A 12,305-nucleotide genomic window follows, 5' to 3' on the forward strand; every position below is an offset into this window, starting at 1 on the left:
GGATTTGTCCTCCCTGCTCTCCATGCTCAGCTCCTGCTCTGGGGGAGGAAGGACAAGGACAGGATGGCATTTGCCACGGGCCACAGGCAAGGGCAAGGAGATGCCCCCAGGCTGTCCTGCAGCCAGGGCTGTGCTGGGCTGGGAGATGGAGCAGGAGAGAGGGGAAAGGGGCACTGACTTCCTCCTCACCTGCTTGCATGTTCTGGGGCATTTTCCTCACAGCCTCAGTGGGGGTTGGCAATGGAAATCCTGGTTTGAGGAAAACAAAGGATGAGCAAATTGAGTTTGAAGGTCCCTCTGCCCAAGTCCATCACTACAAGTCACCGGGCATCGGGGCTCCAGAAAAACCTCCCAAACACCAAGATTCAGGGCTGAAAAAGCCTCCCAGGAATTCCCTGTCCCTGCTCCCTCCCTTCTGCTGTTCAGGGTTCCCCCTGTCCCAGCTGCTGGGGTCACGCTTGCATTGGGGGTCCCCCTTCTCCTCGGTGCCCGCCCTCCCCAGCCTGCTGGCAGTCCCAGCAATCCCAAAAGCTGCCCCCTCTTCGCTCCCCATTCAGGGCTGCCGGGGCTTTTCGGCTCCCTTTTGGGCTCCCTTCTCCCCTCATGCTCTGCTCCGGGCTGCAGGGGCTCCAAGGAGTCCCCCCTGCCCCTCTCCAGCCTCTGCAGGCTCCCGCCCATGGCGGCGCTCTCCCCTCTCTGGGCTCCCCACTTTGGGCTCCTGGGGGACACAGGGCTCTGCTCCTCCAGGCTGCCTCTGCCGCCAGCCGCCACCGCCACCCCCCGATGTCCCCCCGAGGGGCCTTTTCCGCTCAGCCTCGCACTTCTTCATTCTCCAAACATCCCCCCAAAAAATCCAACTGGGAGGAACTGGGAGTGACTGGGAACATGCTGGTGGTCACTGGAAACAACTGGGCTTCTACTGGGATCAACTGGGATCATGCTGGAGGTGACTGGGATCATCCTGGCAGTGAGTGCCACTGCACTGAGGCTGACTGGGAGTGCTTGGCAGCAAATGGGATCATACTGGGGAATAATGGGAGGGACTGGGAACATGCTGGAGGGAACTGGGATGCACTGGGAGATACTGGGAGTGACTGGAACCAAAGGGAGGGTGAAAGAGAGCAACTGGAACCATGTGGAGCACAACTGGTTCATACTGGCAGGGACTGGGAGCACACTGGGCTCATCTCTGGATCATACTGGGAGGGACTGGACTAATACTGGGAGAATCTGTGTGTGACTGGGAACACACCCTGCACATCATCCCCCATACTGGGACTGACTGGGAGCAACTGGGATTATACTGGGACCACACTGGGAGGGCTGGCATGTGACTGGGATCCAACTGGAGCTTACTGGGATCATATTGGGGTTGAAAGGGAGTGACTGGGATCACACTTTGGGCTACTGGGAGCACCTGAGAGAAACTGGGATCATGCTGCAAGAAAACTGGAGGAACTGGGCAGGACTGGATGCATGCTGGAGGCAGCTGGGATATTCTGGGCGTGACTGGGGGATCACACTGGGAGAACTGACACCTTCCTGGGGCCACTGGCAGCGCCTGGGAATGACTGCAGACATGCTGGGACAAGGTGGGAAATGTTGGGGGGTTTTGTGGATTTTGGGGGTTTTATTGGCACTTTGGGGGGGGTGTTGTTCTGGGGGTGTTTGGGGGTTTATTGATTTTTTTTTTTTTGTATTTTGGAAAGTTTCTGGGAGTTTTTATGGGATTTCTAGGAGATTTTGAGGCATTTACTTGAATTGAGGGGGCTTTTATTGGGATTCATTGGGGATTTGGGTTTTTTCAGAATTTTCGTGGGATTTTTGGGGTTTTGTGGGTTTTTTTGGGTGTTGCCATGATTTCTTTGGGTGTTGGGGGGCGGGATTTTATGGGATTTTGATTATTTAGGGGACATTTTTAGGGGGATTTGCAGGGTTTCACCGGGATTTTGGGCGTTATTGAGATTTCAAAAGATTTTGTGGGCTTTTATTGGGATTCTAGGGTGTTCTAATGGGATTTTGTGAGATTTATTTTGGATTTCATGAGTTTTATTGGGACTTTTGGGGCCTTTAAGGAGATTTTGATGCCTCTCAGTCCTTCCGCTAACCCTGGCACAACCCCAAAGGCCCCAGACGCCCAAATCCCCCACAAATTCCACTAAAAATCCCAAATTCCTCAAGAAATTACAGTAGGATCCTCCAAAACCCCAGAGAATCCCTCAAAATCCCAGTGAAACCCACCAAAACTCAAAAAAACTCCCCAAAATTTCACTAAACCCTCTCAAATCGCAACGCCCCCCAAGCCCTAATACAATCCCCCAAAATCCAAAACTCCCCAAATCCACAAAACCCCCAAAATCCCATAAACCCCCCGAAACACAATAGTTCTCTCCGAAACCCCAATAATACCCCCTCAACTTCCATCAAAACCCTCCAAAGCTCTAAAAAAGCCCTCCTAAAATCCCCAAAAACCCTCCCAAAATTGCCCCCAGAACCCCCCAGACTCTCTGGGGCCGTCCTGGGTCAGGGGCACCGGCCGGTGGAACAGGAGCCACCTCAGGGGCCCTCGGAGCTCTGTGGGGAGGGGGCACCATGGGAGACCCCCAAAAACGGGAGGGGGGGCTGGGAACCCCCAGGATCCCCAAATCTCCCCCCGGAACCCCAAATCCCCCTGAAAAGCCCCCAAGGTTGGCCCAGGACCACCCTGGAACCCCAAAGTCCCCCCAGCACCCCCAGGACCCCCCTCGAGACCCCGCTCGGGACCCCTCCCCACCCCCAGATCCCCCCACAGTGCCCCAGGACCCCTCCCCAGACCCTCCCTGACCCCTCACGATCCCCCAGCCAAGACCCCTCCCCAGACCCCGCCCCACACCCCGGAACCCTCCCCAAAGCCCCCCCAGCCCCCCGGACCCTCCCACGCCCCCCGATCCCCTCTCAGCCCCTCCCGGCCCTGTCCCGGCCGCCTCAGCAGCTCCCGGAGCGCTCCGGCCGCTCCCAGCGCCGCCCCCGCTCTCTGCAGCGCCCGGCACGGCACCGCCGCTGCGGCTCGCCTCTGATTGGCTGCAGCGCCGCGGGGAGGCGGGCGCTGCTGAGGGGAGCCGCGCCCTCATTGGTTGGTTCGGAGCGAGGCGTGCCGCTATTGGCTGGGGAGCCCGTGCAGGCGGCGGAGGGGGGAGATTCAGAGGCGAGCGCGGCTGAGGAGGGCGCTGAGGGGAAACTGGGGGGGTTTGGGGCGGTCTGAGGAGAAATTGGGGATTTTGGGGAGATTGACGGGAAATAGGGCGGTGTGCGGTGGGTTTCGGGGGAGTGAGGGGGTCTGAGGGGGCTTTAGGGATCTTTGGGGGCAGCTTGAGAGGGTCTGGAGTGTTCTCAGGTGGGTTTAGGGGGATCTGAGGGGAATTGGGAGGGTCTGAGGGGATTCTGGGGGATTGTGAGAGGAGCTGGGGGGCTCTGGGCGGTTCTGAGGTGCATCTGGGGGGATTTAGCGGAGTGTGAGGGGATTTCCCAGGGTTTGGGGGGGATTGAGGGGTCTGAGGGGGATTTGGGGCAGTCTGATGGATTTGAGGGGGGTCTCAGGTAGGTCTGGGGTAAATTTTGTGGAGAACTGGGGGGTCTGAGGGTCCCGGGAAGGTTTTGGGGGTCCAGGGTGATCCTGGGCCAACCTTGGGGGGGTTTGCGGCTCCCGGAGGGGTCCCGGGGGAGATTTGGGGGTCCCGGGGGGTCCCAGGCCCCCCCTGAACCGGGGTCTGGGGGTTTTGGGGCGAGGGGGCACAACAGGGGTTCCAGGCCCCCCTCCCGTTTTTGGGGGTCTCCCATGGTGCCCCCTCCCCACAGAGCTCCGAGGGCCCCTGAGGTGGCTCCTGTTCCACCGGCCGGTGCCCCTGACCCAGGACGGCCCCAGAGAGTCGGGGGGGATTTGGGGGGGCATTTTTGGGATTTTGGGGCAATTTTGATGAATTTTAGGAGGTTTTTTGGGGATTATCTTGGGGCTTCTTTAGGGCTTTATTGGGTATTTGATGGAAGTTGAGGGGGAATTATAGAGGTTTTGGAGAGAATTATTGGGTTTTGGGGGGTTATGGGATTTTGGGGGTTTTGTGGATTTGGGGAGTTTTGGATTTTGGGGGATTTTATTGGGGCTTGGGGGTTGGGTTTTGAGGGGGTTTAGTGAAATTTTGGGGAGTTTTTTTGAGTTTTGGTGGGTTTCACTGGGATTTTGTGGGTTTTTCTGGGGTTTTGGAGGATCTCATTGTAATTTCTTGAGGAATTTGGGATTTTTAATGGAATTTGTGGGGGATTTGGGCGTCTGGGGGCTTTGGGGTTGGCCCAGGGTTTGCGGAAGCGCTGAGAGGCATCAAAATCTCCTTAAAAGCCCCAAAAGTCCCAATAAAACTCATGAAATCCAAAACAAATCTCACAAAATCCCATTAGAACACCCTAGAATCCAAATAAAAGCTCAAAAAATCTTTTGAAATCTCACTAACCCCCAAAATCCCGATGAAACCCTACAAATTCCCATAAAAATGTCCCTTAAATAATAAAAAAACCCATAAAATCTCCCCCCAACACCCAAAGAAATCATGGCAATACCCAAAAAACCCACAAAACCCCAAAAATCCCACGAAAATTCTGAAAAAACCCAAATCCCCAATGAATCCCACTAAAAGCCCCCACAATTCCAGTGAAACGCCTCAAAATCTCCTAGAAATCCCAATAAAACTTCCAGAATTTCTGAGAATCCCAGAAAAACAAGGAAAATCCCACTAAAACCTTACAAAATACAAAAAAAAAAAAAATCAATAAACCCCCAAACACCCCCAGAACAACACCCCCCCCAAAGTGCCAATAAAACCCCCAAAATCCAAACCCCCCAAAATCCACACAACCCCCCAACATTTCCCACCTTGTCCCAGCATGTCTGCAGTCATTCCCAGGCGCTGCCAGGGGCCCCAGGAAGGTGTCAGTTCTCCCAGTGTGATCCCCCAGTCATGCCCAGAATATCCCAGCTGCCTCCAGCATGCATCCAGTCCTGCCCAGTTCCTCCAGTTTGCTTGCAGCATGATCCCAGTTTCTCTCAGGTGCTCCCAGTAGCCCAAAGTGTGATCCCAGTCACTCCCTTTCAACCCCAATATGATCCCAGTAAGCTCCAGTTGGATCCCAGTCACATGCCAGCCCTCCCAGTGTGGTCCCAGTATAATCCCAGTTGCTCCCAGTCAGGCCCAGTACGGGGGATGATGTGCAGGGTGTGTTCCCAGTCGCTCTCAGATTCTCCCAGTATTAGTCCAGTCCCTCCCAGTATGATCCAAAGATGAGCCCAGTGTGCTCCCAGTCCCTGCCAGTATGAACCAGTTGTGCTCCACCTGGTTCCAGTGGCTCTCTTTCATCCTCCCTTTGGTTCCAGTCACTCCCAGTATCTCCCAGTGCATCCCAGTTCCCTCCAGCATGTTCCCAGTCCCTCCCATTATTCCCCAGTATGATCCCATTTGCTGCCAAGCACTCCCAGTCAGCCTCAGTGCAGTGGCACTCACTGCCAGGATGATCCCAGTCACCTCCAGCATGATCCCAGTTGATCCCAGTATAAGCGCAGTTTTTTCAGTGACCACCAGCATGCTCCCAGCCACTCCCAGTTCCTCCCAGTTGGGTTTTTTGGGGGGATGTTTGGAGAATGAAGAAGTGCAAGGCTGAGCGGAAAAGGCCCCTCGGGGGGACATCGGGGGGTGGCGGTGGCGGCTGGCGGCAGAGGCAGCCTGGAGGAGCAGAGCCCTGTGTCCCCCAGGAGCCCAAAGTGGGGAGCCCAGAGAGGGGGGAGCGCCGCCATGGGCGGGAGCCTGCAGAGGCTGGAGAGGGGCAGGGGGGACTCCTTGGAGCCCCTGCAGCCCGGAGCAGAGCATGAGGGGAGAAGGGAGCCCAAAAGGGAGCCCAAAGAGCCCCGGCATCCCTGAATGGGGAGCGAAGAGGGGGCAGCTTTTGGGATTGCTGGGACTGCCAGCAGGCTGGGGAGGGCGGGCACCGAGGAGAAGGGGGACCCCCAATGCAAGCGTGACCCCAGCAGCTGGGACAGGGGGAACCCCCAACACCTGAGGGGAGGGAGCAGGGACAGGGAACTCCTGGGAGGCTTTTTCCAGGCAGACTCGTGGCTTTTGGGAGGTTTTTCTGGAGCCCCAATGGCCGGTGACTTGTAGTGATGCACTTGGGCAGAGGGACCTTCAGACTCAATGTGCTCATCCTTTGTTTTCCTCAAACCAGGATTTCCATTGCCAACCCCCACTGAGGCTGTGAGGAAAATGCCCCAGAACATGCAAGCAGGTGAGGAGGAAGTCAGTGCCCCTTTCCCCTCTCTCCTGCTCCATCTCCCAGCCCAGCACAGCCCTGGCTGCAGGACAGCCTGGGGGCATCTCCTTGCCCTTGCCTGTGGCCCGTGGCAAATGCCATCCTGTCCTTGTCCTTCCTCCCCCAGAGCAGGAGCTGAGCATGGAGAGCAGGGAGGACAAATCCCCGCGGCAGAACCTCGTGGCAGAGGCCGTTTTGAGCGGCTCCACGGTGCAAGAACCCAACGGGGAGGAAAAGCCCTGGAGATCCTGCACGAGGAGGGGCTGCAAACACAGCCCAGGTTGCTCTGAGGAGTAAAGATCCACCCTGTGCCAGGAAGGTGGACAGAGCTTCAGCCAGAGCTTGGAGCTGGTGGTCCATGAGCAGGTTCCTGATGGGGAGAAGCCTCACAGGTGCTTGGAGTTTGGGAAGAGCTTCTGGTGGATCACCAGCCTGATCGTGCACCAGAGAACCCACACTGGGGAACGGCCCTACGAGTGTGGGGAGTGTGGGAAAGGCTTCAGGTGCAGCTCTGAGCTCATCACTCACTAACGCATCCATACCGGGGAGAGGCCCTATGACTGTCCCGAGTGTCAGAAGAGGTTTCAGACCAGCTCCAGTCTCCTCCAGCATCAATGGATTCACACAGAGGAGAGGCCCTTCCGCTGCCCAGACTGCAGGAAGGGCTTCAAGTGCAACTCAAACTTCGCCAGGCACCGGTGCATCCACAGCGGGGAGAGGCCCTACGAGTGTCCCCAGTGTGGGAAGAGCTTTACCCACAGCTCTAACTTGACCAAACACCAACAGAGTCACCAGTAAGGGAAGTCCTGCAAGTGCCCTGAGTGTGGGAAGAGCCTCGTGTGCTGCTCCAGCTTCATCCCCCATTGGAGAACCCGCATTGGGAAGAGACCTGCTGATCCATGTTCCCTGTGATCCATGGTGGGAAGACACTTGCCACTTTTCCTGCCCCTGCTAGTGACCTGATGTAGGATTGAAGAACAAGAGGGTCTGGCCAGAGCCGTGTCATTACATTCACTCCCACCTCAGGTCATTGCCAGGGGCAGGAAAGGGACTCTCTCTCTCTCTCCCTGAGGAGAAAGGTGTCCTTTCCAGGCAGGAGGAAATACGTGGCCAGGAAGAGCCACTCAGTGGTGATGTTGTACTTTTCCCTGTAAATAGTTTTTCTTATCCCTTCTGTTATCAATATTGCTTTTTTTCCTGTTTATTCCTTATCTCATTGCTGTTCCCAGTAAATTGTTCTTATCCCAGCCTTTGGGATCTTTGCCTTTTGTGCTTTCCATGGGAGGCGGGAGGGCAGCAAGCGGCAGCGTGGTTTTAGAGGGAGCAGGAAATTGGGGAATCCCATTCCTGAACCCCGGCCCATGGAAACCGAGCATCCCAGCTGGTCCCAGCCCTGCTGGCCATGGCAACAGCCTTGGGAGCGGGTCCCTGGCTGGGGCTGTGGGAACCTCTTCCCTCTGGTGCCCAGGGACAGGACTGGAGGGAGCGGCTGCAGCTGAGTTGGGGCAGGCTCAGGTTGGATCTCAGGAAAAGGTTTTTGCCCAGAGGCTGCTGGGGCAGTGCCCAGGCTCCCCAGGGAAGGCTCCCAGCTCCAGGGCTCTCTGAGCTCCAGCAGCGTTTGCCAGCGCTGCCAGGCCCAGGCTGGCATTGTTGGGGTGTCCTGTGCAGGGCCAGCAGTTGGACTCCAGGATCCTGATGGGTCCCTCCCAGCTCAGCCAATTCTGTGGATCTGGGATCCCATGACCCTGGGGATGGGGCTGCCAATGGTTGCCATGGCAACGGGCTCTGGCTGCAGGCCTGAGCTGGTGTCCATGGCACCCACCCCTGGCCTGGGGTGTGCATGGAGCTGCCGAGGGACTGAGCATGGCAACAGGGGCTGGGGATGGTTGCCATGGAAACTGACCATAGCAACAGGGGGCTGGGGATGGTTGCCTGCTAAGGATCAGATTTGTCACAGGCCCTCAGAGGGGTTCCATGGGGACATTCCAGGAGATTCCAGGCTGTTCAAGAGCTGGAATGTCACAGGCAGAGACAAGGGCTCCATGGACACCTCCCAGGGGTTTCTGGGGATGGTAAAGAGCTGTGTGCTCAGAGGCAGTCACAGCCATTCCATGGTGACATCCCAGGGGACCTTGCGCTGCAAAGGCACTGATCTGTCACAGGCACTGACGGGGGCTCCACGGTGACATCGCAGGAGTCCCCAGGCTGCCAAAGAGCCGGGATGTCCCAGACACTCACAGGGGTTCCTGTCATGGGCACAGTGGGAGCCTCAGGCAAAAGCTTTATTTCTTTGTTGGAGAAACTCCTGCTGAGTCATGAGATGGAGAAATGACACCCAACAGCCACCATGGATCCTCAAATCCCTGCAGGGCCCCTAGACTTCCAAAATTTATTTTAGTACAGGAGAGTGGGAGTGGCTGGATCCAATCCCAGCCCCAGACTTTGTCAAAGGTGTAAAAGATTGGACAGGTAGAATTGAACCTTAATGCAATTTGTCCCACAGGATTATCGATGGAATTCTAGATAAATTTATAAAAATACAGCTCTAATTGATTCTGATCATGATTAGACGGAATGGTTTGTTTACACCACAGATTAAATTTTAAAAAAGAGAGTAATTTACTCCACAGTATAGGAGCTATAACAATTATTAGAATATAGTGATCTAGGAAGCAATTTTGATGTCAACAGAGCTTGCTGGAGTTGTTGGAGCCCATTGCAGGCAGAGCCTCCTGCTCCAGCAGGAACTGCCTTTCCTGTGCCAGGAGCAGGGCAGGTCCTGCTGCAGGAAAAGCCCCAGGCCAGCCCCAGCACAGGGAAGGGCTCGGGCACAAGGGCAGAGTGCCGTGCTGGGAGCTGTGCCAGGCAGAGCCTGAGGCACCAAAGGCACCTTGGCAGCAGCAGCTGCTTGCAGAGCATGGCCAGAAGCCTCCCTTGGCAGCCCGGCCTGGTGGCCAGCACTGCAGAGCTGCTGCCTCAGGGCTCATTTCTGCCTGGGCTCTGAAAAGCCACTTCTGCTCCAGGAGCCTGCCTGGGAAGCCATTGGCCCCAGCACCTTGGGGACAAGATATGAATGACAAAACTCTTCATGCCAGCAGAGACAAGGCAGGGGCAGAGGAAAGGGGAGAGCCAGGCCCAGGGGACAGGGCTGCCATGGTGATGGCTGTGAGGTCACTGCCCCTGCAGCAGCCTGGCTGCCCTCAGCAGACATTCTGGCCAGAAGCTTTGTGAGGGCACCCAGCACATCAGAGAACCCACACAACAGGAATTCTGTCCTTGGGGATGAGAGGGTTTCACTGGGTCAGGCTGCACAAAGCTCCTGATCTTGGAGTAGTGCTGTGATAGGGAATCCACTTCTCTGGAAAAAGTTGCCGTTTTGTGCCACTCTCATCATTGTAAAATATTTCCTCCTTTCAACAAAGTAAATCCACCCTCATTCAGTTTAGCAATATTGACTCTTGTTCTGTCACAGCGAGATTTGGAAAAAAATAACTTTGGCCACTATTTTTCCTTTTTCACAGACCTTGGAGAAGACAGAAAAATCTCCCAAGATGGGGTTTGGAGGCCTCATCACATAACCAGCAGGGAGAGGCTGATGGCTCTGGGCTCAGTGGTGTTGAGACTGAGGACAGAACAGGAGTTGCCTGGGAGGGATTGAAGGGTGGTTTCAGAGAGGCTGGAGTTTTTCTTCCTTGTATAAAACAGAGAGAGGCACCATGTGCAGCTGGGGTGGTCCAGACTGGACACCATGAGAAAGGAATTTCCCTGCCAGGGCCGGGCTGTGGTACAACACATCCCCCAGAAGGAGCCTGGAGCAGCCCAAGGCTTTGTGTGGGCAGGCAGAGGCAGGCAGGAGGCAGAGCTGTCAGCAAAGGAAGGGGCCAGCCAGGTGGGGCAGCGGGGGATGAGGACAGCCTGCAGGGACAGAGGCACAGGATTGCTCAGCATCAGAAACACCTTTCCCTTGCTTGTCCCCACCTGTCATCACTGCCTCCAGTGTTCTGCTTTACCTGGAACATGGGGATACTTTTTTGGTCCTGTCCCTCAAAAGGATCTATTTTAAGTATGAGAAACTTCAGTGTTTCACTCCCTTTTGAGTCTCTGAGAAGTTTTTTGAGCACACTCTGAAGGACTGAGTCTGATGCAAAGAGCACCAAAGCCCCAGAGGGTGATTAAAGTCCTGGTGCTGTGTCTGTGCTGCTGAGCTGGGCCGGGCTCCTGGCCCAGAGGCAGCTCCTGGCAAGGGCAGCGCTGCAGAGAGACAGCTCTGGCCAGGAGCAGCTCCTGGGCCCAGCCCAGCAGGGCTGGGGCACTGCCAGGGCAGCTCAGGGACACCAGCAGGGCACAGGCAGAGCTGACAGGGCTCAGCACTGGCAGGGGCTGGGGGATGTCCCAGAGGGGGCTGTGTCACAGCGGCACCTCTGTGGCTGTGTCCTAGAGGCACAGAGCAGCTGTGATGTCAGCAAGGGGGTGTGTGACAGCACAGAGTGGGCTGTGTGAGGTCACAGATTGGGCTATGACATCACAGAGTTTGTTGTGTGAGGTCATTGAGCAGTTACAGCATCATAGAGGGGATTCTCTGTGACATCACAGAGCAGGCTGTGACATCATGGCATGGCTGTATGACATCATAGAGCAGACTGTGAGGTCAAAGTGTGTGCTGTGACATTACAGAGTGGCAGTATGACATCACAGAGAGGGTTTTGTGACATCACTGAGGGTGTTGTGACATCACAGAGCTGTCTGTTATGTCACAGAATGGGATGGGAGGCCATGGAGCAGAGTCTGCCATCATGGAGGGTGGCTCTGTGACATAAGAGAGTGGGTTGTCACATCACCAGATGATGGAGCAACATCATAGAGCCAGGTGTGCAATCACAGAACAGACTGTGACATCACAGGGTGACTTTGTGACATCACCAAATCTTCTGTGACATCACAGAGCAGCTTTATGATATCACAGACTGATATCCCAGCACTGGCCCTGTGATACCATGAAGGGGCTTTGTGACATCACAGAGCAGCTGTGTGTGTCATCACTGAGTTGCCAGTGATTTCATAGAGTAGGCTCTGTGACATCATAGCTGGACATCATAGAATGGATTCTGCCATCACAGGGTATCTGTGTCACATCACAGAGGGGTTGTGACATCATAGAATGGCTGTGTGACATCCAGGATAGGTTGTGTGATATCACAACATTATCTGTGACATCATAATGAGGGCTGTGACATCACAAATGGGCTGTGTGACATCACTGGGGTTTTGTGACATCACAATGGGCTGTGTGACATCACAGGGGCTTTGTGACATCACAGGGAATGTGTGACATCACAATGGGCCTGTGTGATGTCACAGGGGGTTGTGTGACATCACAGGGGCTGTGTGAGGTCACTGGGGAGGTCACTCTGCCCCAGCCCCCCTCACAGCTCCCCCAGAGCAGTCCAAGGCTGCTCGTGCACAGCGGGGTCCCCTGTCCCCCCGGGTCCCCCCGCTCCCGGTGCCGCAGCCTCCCCCAGAGGATGTTCCACGAGATCGACCCCAGAGCCCGGCACGGGGCCGGGGGGCTGGGGCTGTGGGGGTGGGACAGGGGCACAGGGACCCCCCAGCAGTGTCTGTGTGTCCCCCAGGGCCAGAGCCTGGGCCAGGGCTCCTTCACCCTGCTATGAACGAGGGCTTGAGAGCGCTGAAAAAATCCCTGGGAAAAGATCAGCAACAACCAGATTTAATATTAAGCGACAGCATCACAAAGTTCCTTGGCAAGAGTCACTCTGCTCCTGACTGGACACTTCAGGCACACCGGGGGAACAAAGCAACAACAAAACCAAACCAAATCCAGGTAAATAAAGCAGAAATTAACCAAAAACTGTCCCTGTGAATGTGTGTGTGTGTGACACAAGGACAGTGAGGGCAAGGATAAAAGGAATATGATCTAAAAGCTGAACAGAGCTCAAACTTAACAGGACTTAACTAATACC

The 12,305-nt window shown here is 55.7% G+C and overlaps 1 long non-coding RNA gene and 1 pseudogene across 1 annotated transcript in view; one reads left to right on the forward strand and one right to left on the reverse strand.

Moving 5' to 3' along the window:
* Nucleotides 1-12,305, reverse strand: part of LOC135292683 (zinc finger protein 850-like) — a 276,851-nt pseudogene that overhangs the window by 21,050 nt on the left and 243,496 nt on the right.
* Nucleotides 3,845-12,305, forward strand: part of LOC135292784 (uncharacterized) — a 39,967-nt gene continuing 31,506 nt past the window's right edge. Inside the window, exon 1 of the long non-coding RNA XR_010354948.1 lies at nt 3,845-5,075. This is a non-coding gene — a long non-coding RNA (uncharacterized LOC135292784). The remainder of the gene's footprint in view (nt 5,076-12,305) is intronic.

This window comes from Passer domesticus, unplaced genomic scaffold, assembly GCF_036417665.1.
Source record: "Passer domesticus isolate bPasDom1 unplaced genomic scaffold, bPasDom1.hap1 HAP1_SCAFFOLD_44, whole genome shotgun sequence".
Lineage (NCBI taxonomy): Eukaryota > Metazoa > Chordata > Aves > Passeriformes > Passeridae > Passer > Passer domesticus.